Genomic DNA, 8,370 nt, shown 5'->3' with positions numbered 1-8,370 from the left:
CAGATTCAATTGAATGTTTATTTTTTTACGTAATGGCTCAGATTTTGATCGTACTTATAATGTAGGTACAACGGATTTAAAAGTCAAAGAGATGGGGATTTTTATTCGGGTTTAAAACATGTTTTTTAAATGTGTTTGCATTAAGTATTCATTAGAGTTTAAAAACTTACAATCTCGTTATCGTCAACCATAAAAAAATTGGCAATATCGACTTATATTTTAAAATATTTTCAAACATACAAATACCTACTTCAATTTCAATAAATTTACTGACTACAATCCGTTTGGAAAACTTCCACACTGTCATACCTAGTGATATTATGTTGGTAAGGGAAAAAACCTCTGAATCATTTTTATGTTTGCGTTATTGGTGCTTCTGTGCACCTTCGATTTGAAATTTGAAATCTAGTGTAAATGATTTAGAGGACATTTTCCCTTACCAAATTAATATCACTTTGAAACTGCGGAAGTTTGGCCAAATGGATAGTAGTTTCTTTTGACAAACCGTGACATGAGTTTTTGTCTATTTTGTATGATCTCTAGACAATCTAGTTAATTTTGATACATTAGCATATTCACGTTTTTATTTTTGATTTATTGGACTGAACTGAAAAAAGAAATCAGATACATATAATAATAATAACAGAAACAAATGGCGGAACATACATATGTAAATATACAAGTTATTAAAACTTTTTACAACAATAGTTAAGTACGCATCCCTCTCAAAAAATTATTAACGTCATTTCAATATATTGTTGGGTGAATTTCACTGTAAGCAGTTGTACGGGACATTCTTTTGATTCAGATTTTATAACCAAATTTTATAACTTCTTCAAGAAACTACGTAACGGACTTCTTTGAAATTTCAGGACATTAGGTAATTAAGTACTTATAATAAACGAATGGATTTTATTTATTAATTTCCTATAAAATATTGCTGATGTCATCTCTCTTTTTCAAATGTGTTTAACCCTTCTGCTTTATTTTATTGTTTTCACTTTGAAGATTCCATTGTTTAGAATTGATACACAACTTGTAACAAAAAAAAATTGGTCATAGGTTATTTCGATAGAACTTCTTTAAGCCCAAAGTACATTTCAGTAAATTCCCTTTCTTTGAAAAATTATACAGTTCGATTTTACAACATTTTATTTCTGATAATCTCTAAACAAAAAAAAATATGGATAATCGCAGTAACAATGTAAGAAAAAACTAGTGCAGGCAATACGAAATATATTTAAAAGAGATAATCAACAGGAAAACATGTTTTGTCAGTGACTTAGTGCGCAACTTCAACTGCTTAGTGCTTATGCAACTACTTCGAAAGAATTCCACTATTAGGATGTTCTGATAACAAGCACCTGCCTTAAAAGAAAATGAAATTTGATTGATTTTGTCTCCTCAAAACAGAGGAGACTACTAATTTAGTTAGGATTAAGCTACAATAGAGCAAAACTGGCCGAATATAATTTTGGGCAAGCTGTTATTAAGATAATTATTATTTTGATTAAATATAGGTGAGCGCAACATTACTGTATTCTTACATTTTCGGAACAATGGTTCACCCTATGAGCAAAGCTAGCTGTTATACAGCTTCGTACTATGTGTCTAAAGAACAAAACGGATTAAACAATAAACAAACATAATGAGCAGACGTCATCAAATTGTTGGTTGGGATAGCAAATTTCGGTTTGTGTTTTACCGTCTATATGACATTTGCAATATAACAGACAGGCGAAAACCGGAGACCACTTTTTCGTACACTTAGGGTCATGAAACGTCGAGAAAATATGAAAGAAGCAAGTCGCCCCATCGACTCTATTACAATAGTCCCTTTGCTTACGCTGGGGAAGTAAAAACAAGAATAGATAGCTTCTTATAGTGATTGATTGTCTCAGAAACAAGGTGTTTCATCTAATTTTTCCAAAATGTTTACAAAAGAGTCTACGCGATAATGTTGCAACAAAAAAAAACAAAAGTAATATAATGATACTTAACACTAACTTATTGATAACGTCAATCAAAGAATTATTATGTTAATCTGAGGTAGAGAAAATTACGTCTTGAAATGCGTATTATATACATTTTTTATCCTACAAAGTGAAGAAAGGTTTTGTTTTTCATTTGTTTGTTAAACTTTATTTTATCGTAACCCCAATTTTCTTCCTGTGCCTGCCCCTATTTTTCTAATGCGTTTTTTTTTTCGCATTTTTTAATTTATTATCTAAGTAAAAATTTACACGAAGACGGTACCTAACTTTAAATCTTTATTATTGTCCTTTCATAGAAAGCTGTTTCTATTCAGGTTTTTTAAAATGATAAATATAAAGATATGCATATATTGTGATTAAAAACAAATAAAATAAGACTGGAAGGAATTACGTTAAATCGTTGCTGATATTGTGAAAAATATTTGAATGCGTTGACCAAATTTTTACAGTTTATGAGAAAATATAATAATATAAATATATAAAATAAATGACAAAAATATTGTTATTATTATTCAGAAAAAAAACAACTAACATCAAAACAACTGGCTTAAAAGTCTGATATTGTGGAAACGAAGCGTAGGTATAGTGTTGTTATTAATAATAATTAAAATATATTTAAGTAAAATAGAGTGATACCTACTCAAATAGCGAATCCCAAAAACGGTAGAAAACCAAAATGTTATGGACATAGAATAAGTGTAAAAATGTTTGCAGTAAAGCTAAGACAAACTTAAAGGTGGTTTGTAATCAGATAACAAATAGAATAACAATTGTACTGTCGACATAACATTAACAACAAACCTTGTGAAAATGTTTTTAACTGTAATTTATAAACATAACCGTGAAGAATTAATTTTTTTGAGGAAGTATACCGTAGCTGAAAAAATCATTTGAGACCACCCACGATGTTTCTCGAGAGAGTTACGCACACATTTTTTACAACTATATTTTATAATATAAATAAAATAAGTTCCTGGAAATAATTTGTGTCATACTAATAATAGCTGTGTTTCTTCACTGTATTTTGTCGTGTTTGTTTAGATTTAACAAATCATTTAGTACTTGGTACATATTGGCGTAAACCATTTATTTTTCAGGATTTGATATTTTTCTCACTCGAATTTTTATATTTATTCATGTTGTCATATACCTATTTAATTAGGGAATAGACAACATGAATACATATATTTTACAGCAAAAACTTACAAAATTTCGAGAGACACCAACCAAATTTTAAAAGATTTTATTAACGGAATTATTGTATTAACAAATTAAACAACAGTTATTACATACATAATAATAATTAATAACCACCATTACCATTGTCAGGATATTTAAGAACATCGTAAAATTCTAGTATCGCATTAATGTACCTACTAGGTAGGTACATAATATTCTCTAGACTGAAAAGCGATAAGGAAATAAATCCACTTTGTCACACTACCTGACGTGGTGGAAACTCAAATGTAAATTACAACTTCCACTAAGATTTTCATCAGTCATGAATTCCAAATTTTCGGAGTTTCATGAAATCGCAAAAATTACCGAAATTAGCATTTTTAATAACGGTTAATATGAGATAATTAAAAAGAGTGTCAAATGTTGATTAAATAATTGAAAATAATGCATGACTAAAAATGTTCATGAACATATGATTACTGACATATTCGTCTTCCTCCAATTAAAATTAAATTTAATCAACAACATGCGAAATTTAGATCAACAGTGACTTTGATTAAGATCGCTCTCAATCGCACTGTAACCATTTGCATTTTTTAACCTCTGTTTCTATTTGTTTGTGTAAATAAAATACACCTATACCTACATAAAACGTGCATAATTTTTTAACGATGTCTAGACCACAGTGTTTAAACACCTTTCGATTTGTCACGCCCAATTTAATAATTTTGTCAATTTTCAAGCGAGGCAAGTCTCTAATCACAAAATTAATTAAATAAAAACTATAAAAAACTAATTAACAATTAATCGTGTAGATTGGACAACATGTCAAATTCACTCCAAGATTTCCAACTGCTCTGATTACGTCAATAAACCGTAATTTGCTGTATTCTCCGACACACATCTGTCAGTACTCGTAATTATTTAAGTCATTCTTGTAATGATGTCTCACTAACGAGATCACAACCGACTGGATAACGTCGAATGTGCAAGCACGCACCATTTAACTAACAATTAATAAAATCTTAAAAACTGTCCCAACAAACCTGGCAGATTTCGTTACCGAGTTTAATATTTCGCTATGAAACGAATTCTGTTAATCCTCCTGGCCCCAAAAATGTAAAACTCACCGTTTACCTCCTCCTGGAAGCCCACCTCAACAAAAGCTTGTAAAGATGCAGTTGGGACCAAGCAGAGGCTGAGATTTTCATGTCACTTTTGAATCTTAGGCCGCGTATCATTAATCTTACGTCCTGGTAGAATACTTACCGCTGCCTGCTTATCTCCAAACCCTTACCACGGTAGATTCGACCAACTAAGTCTTTAATGCACTTAATTAATAAAAAAGATATGAGGACCTCACGTTCGCAGTTCGTTTTTATTTTCCCGAATTGAGTTCGGGTTGGCGTGTTTTGTATTTTTTGTTGAATTAGCGGTGAAGTGATGAGGAAGAATGTTTTATTTTCGAACAGGTAGTTTTTTAAAAAATATTTCCACGTGAAACTAATTTGAATAACTTACAACAATGGCCATGTCAATCACAGTGGGACCACTCGAACCGATCATAAAGGATACAAAAATTAACACCAAACAAGTTATGATTAATGATCTTAACCTTAATCTAGCTACAAATTACAAATGTTGCACTCGATATGCTGTTATCTAATAACAGTTTTCTGCTTTAGGAAGAAATATCTTTCGAGGATAAAATTAGACTAATAACGTATGCATTCCAATTTTAATAGACTAACTTATTAAATTAATTGTCTTTGCACTACCTCTCTAATTTTAGGTAAATATTGCGTTATATTTAAGCATAAACGTTAAACTTAGCCCACGTAGTGTCAATTTGTTAAAGTAATCAATCAAAAATACATTTAAAATAATTTTATCGTCACATTTACTGGACGTAAATTATATTTACCCACGTTTCGCTTAATTACAATTCTAACGCAGTTATTAGTTATTTATTACTCTATAAAATAAAGTTTATAGCCGCATTTAATACTGCATCTGTGTGGCGAGCAATAAGAAATTTCGCAACTAACGATTTAAAAAAATGCATAGTTTGGAAAGAAATATTTCTATTTTACAGTGCCAGATTTTATAAAAATACATCATTATCTAATTACTGACTTCAACGAAAAAATCTTAAATTGGAAAGTTGATTTAGTACCTACTATAAGATATTATTTTTAATTCTGAAACAACATGCTGTCATGGAAAGAAAATGTTCTTATATTGATTTGTTTAGTAGGTGAAAGAATTCATCTCAGTTTTGCTTAATGTGCCAGAAACAGCTAAAGCAGTTACCAAACTACGGCCAACAATTACAAAAGTTTCTTCTTAAACACTAGAAGTTCGCAAAAGTATCTATTTAGTTACAAGAACATAGCTTAATTGTAATTATTCTATACTGCTTTTTAATAAACAAAATCTGGAACAAATATGAAAATGATACTGCTGTTTACCGAAAAAAAAATGCCATTGTTCTCAAACGTGTTTCCGGAAACTGTAAGATGACCACGTATAATATTAATATCTTTGCCATCAGCAAGAGCCAAATTGTTTACTGACAACATTGAAATCTTTAAATACAGAAAATGCTAAGTAACCGAATAAAATAGTTACAAACAGAATGCTTCACACAAATGTTCACATCAGCCACCTGACACATTTTGAGATTCGGTCTACATTTTAAAAGTACCTACATTTAATATTTTCGGGTAAATGTTGTCAATGGTACTAACATCAACATATTTTCGACTTCTGGAACACTCCAGCGATTTTGTTACAGTTCACATATTTTTAATTTTCTTTTCTTTAAAGATACAAATGATTACTTGATCACTAGATAAGTAATATTTGTTAGAAAACTTTAAAACAACAATTTCCAGTAACAACATAATCACCATTTTTAACCTTAAAGCAAATTTTATTACATATCTATATATTTTCTATTAAAGTTTGTCTAAAACCGTCCAAGGTTAATCATTCATGACTTCTCGAAAAACCTTTTGTTCTGTAGATAAATATAGGGGAGTAATATATAATAAAAAAAAGTAATTTCATATATAATGTAATTAATTGGTTACTATACTTACGTGAAATTTTGTGGGGTAAGAGAACAAAAGATTTTTTTATAAGACCAGCGACGTTCGTCTGCAACCAGCAATACACAGGTTTCAGAATGATTAAACTGTTAATTGACTCCAAGCATAAAACGAGCCAACAAAAATCAAATATAAATATAACGATAGAAATTTTAAACTTGTCTTTGTATACATACTGAACGAGCCTTCCTTCAACACTGCTTCGAATTTTATTGAAAACTTGTTTGTAACCTACCTATTTTGTTTTTTTTTAAACAGTAAACGAACATCACCTTCAAATTAGATTCACTACATATTAAACAATACATTGTTTAAATATTTGATTTTACTATTATATTCTTTCGTTATCTTAGAGTCCGCTAACAACTGTGAGATAAAGTAACAAATGAAAATTATAAAATTAAGATTATTTCATTATGTTACATAATACTGCTATTTTATTAATTTGAAATGAAACTAAAATAAGTCAGGTTCACCTATTTACTATTAAAATACCCCTAAATGCCGCAAATTTTGAATTAAGATTAAAATAATTTGTTTGATGCACTTAATGCAATAAGCTTTGCATTACTGAGAATATATTTAGATTCTTAAAATAAATTATAGTTATCGAAATATATTATTGTTAACTTTGGAAGAGTGCAAACATTACAAAAAATTAATTGGTGATAGGAAAACGAACATTCTTTTTTTGGAAAAGAAATGAGAGAACGTCTTTAAATAAAATTTAATTAAGATAAATCTATAACATCGTTATTATTCTACTACAATTTTTTTTTTATGATTGTGTAATGTCATTGGGAATATTTTTAATTATTATAAATGTTGCATACTATAAATTAACAATTTGAATACATTTTCTGAATGAAATGCTGTCCAGCGAGAATGTTCATTTTTTACACAATAGCAACAATAGTAACATGCAACATAAACATAAACCAAGTGGAAGTACAATAGATATTGATAGGTAATCATTCAAATGGTAGCACATTATTTATCAAACTTTTATAACTGGTTCTGAATCTTGTTGTTTTATAACATTCTTTTACGTCTGTTTTTTACACACAGTACAGATCCGTTGCAGAGTTGCACGATGTACCTACATATTTAAAGAGGCAATTTTAGCAACTTCCTCTAGACACCGATTGTTTCAGAATTTGTTGTAACATTTCAGTAATATAACCTAATATAACAAACAAAAAAAGTGCAGGAAAATTTGATTATTTTTTAAATTTCCACATACTTTGTAACAAATTAATCTTTAAAAGTTACTATAAAAACTGAGCACATTTCAGAATATAGTATATATAAAAACTACGGGGTCGGTTTATATAAAACGAATTAAACGTGCATGTTTTAAACAATCATGGGCTTATATTCTACACTTTAATTCTCTGCTAAATGAATCGAAGATTAAATATTTAATTCGCTTTTTATAAACCGGCCCTAGACATATTCAAAAGAATAATGAGACTCAGTGTCATATTAAATCTTTAATAAAGATTAAATCATAATCTTGACATTTTGAGTAGTTGAATTTGGTCACATGATCAAATACGCCTTTATAAACCTGGTCCTAGTACTTATACCTAATAGGTTTAATATATACAACTCAAGAATGTATGTAAAATGTTTATTACTAAATATTTCAAATTATTTACATGTTAGTATTGACAATAGCAATATGTTAAATCTTCATTCATTCAATTCATACAATTTGTGTTTTCTACATAGAACAGTTCTTTCAATTATGATACTGTTAGTAACACTAGCACTTATTTTTATTATAGTCACGTTGCATTGTATGCACCACACAAACCTCTCTAGAACCGAATTTGTCGCCTGATTTCAAACAAATTCGGATCTACAGGGTAGATGTAGAGCATTAACGTGAAGCGACGATATTATTTAATGTTCCTCGATTATCTGAAACAAAAAACAAATATTACTACTACTATCAATATATTTATATAAATTAGTAGTTAAACATATGTTACACTAAAATCCAACATTTTAAAAACTATATAATTTATGAAATTATATAGGTACGCTGATGTTTCACACATCAGTTCTAACCAATCCGT

At 29.2% G+C, this 8,370-nt stretch overlaps 1 long non-coding RNA gene across 1 annotated transcript in view; it reads right to left on the bottom strand.

Annotated features, from left to right (window-relative positions):
• Positions 1 to 7,951: 7,951 nt before the first annotated feature.
• The window catches only part of LOC135129162 (uncharacterized), a 37,286-nt gene continuing 36,867 nt past the window's right edge, over positions 7,952 to 8,370 (bottom strand). Inside the window, exon 5 of the long non-coding RNA XR_010280519.1 lies at positions 7,952 to 8,212. This is a non-coding gene — a long non-coding RNA (uncharacterized LOC135129162). The remainder of the gene's footprint in view (positions 8,213 to 8,370) is intronic.

This window comes from Zophobas morio, unplaced genomic scaffold (genome assembly GCF_036711695.1).
Source record: "Zophobas morio isolate AGI-343-1 ecotype UQ-CSIRO unplaced genomic scaffold, CSIRO_AGI_Zmor_V1 ptg000014l, whole genome shotgun sequence".
NCBI lineage: Eukaryota > Metazoa > Arthropoda > Insecta > Coleoptera > Tenebrionidae > Zophobas > Zophobas morio.
This window is presented reverse-complemented; position numbering and strand designations above follow the sequence as displayed.